We start from the raw sequence: 1,249 nt of genomic DNA on the forward strand, positions 1-1,249 counted from the left end.
TGTCTGCCAACCCTATACATGGTCTTGGGTACACTCCCGCTTCATAGACATACCTAATAGTTCAGCCTGTCCACCCATCTATCCACCCATATACCCGTGTTTGCCTGCACTGACAACACAGTATTGTATGTGGAAAAGTGTTCATCTTTGTTGTCTGTACCTCCCATGTACCTGTCTGTGTCTTCCTCTTCCTCAGTACCACCATGTTGATCACTCACATTTGGTACATTGCCCTTCACCCAAATCAGTACTTATCTCTACCTCTCTAACAGTGTTCCCTCCCACCCCTGGTAACCAACAAAGAAAATTTCCTTCCATAGATAAATGTTTCCTTGACTTCTACTATAACAGGCTAATACAATATTTGTCCTCCAAGTTCATCCATGTTATGTGTATTTTGCAGATTCTATGTTATTCTTTAGGGTTGCATAGTATTCCATTGTGTACAGGACCATAGTTTGGCTATCCATTCCTTAGTTTTTGGACATCTAGGTTGTTTCCATGTTTTGGCTATTGTAAATAGTTCTGTGATGAATATGGGTGTGCATATGTCTTTTCTTCTCCTGGCTCTCACTTCTTTAGGATATATACCTAGAAATGGAATGGCTGGGTCACATGGTATTTCTAATTCCAACTTTTTAAGGAATTGCCATACTGCTTTCCACAGTGGTTGTACCATTTTACAGTCCCACCAGCAGTGTACAAGAGTCCCAATCTCTCCGCATCCTTGCCAGCATTTGTTATTTTCTGTCTTGTTGAACTTTGCTACTAGTGCTGGGGCAAGATGGTATTTCATTTTGATTTGCATCTCTCTAATGGCCTGATGATCATAAGCATTTCTTCATATGTTTGTTGGCTGCCTAAATATCCTCCTTGGTGAAGTGTCTGTTCACGTCTTCTGCCCATTTTTTAATTGGATTATTTGTCTTTTTGTTATTCATGTGTTGGAGTTTTCTATAAATTCTAGAGATAAGCCCCTTGTCAGATATGTCATTGCCAAATATTTTTTCCTAATCTGTAGGTTCTCTTTTGACTCTTTTGGAGAAGTCTTTGGAAACACATAAAAATTTAATTTTTACAAGGTCCCATTCATCTAGTTTCTCTTCTGCTATTTGAGCATTTTGGGTTATGCATGATAGTCTATTTATGCCATATACTAGGGCCCCTAAATTTGCCCCTAGTTTTTCCTTGAGGAACTTTATAGTTTTAGGTTTCACATTTAAGTCTTTGATCCATCTGGAGTTCGTTT

This window comes from Orycteropus afer, unplaced genomic scaffold (genome assembly GCF_000298275.1).
Source record: "Orycteropus afer afer isolate SDZICR_OR568_19922 unplaced genomic scaffold, OryAfe1.0 scaffold05835, whole genome shotgun sequence".
NCBI lineage: Eukaryota > Metazoa > Chordata > Mammalia > Tubulidentata > Orycteropodidae > Orycteropus > Orycteropus afer.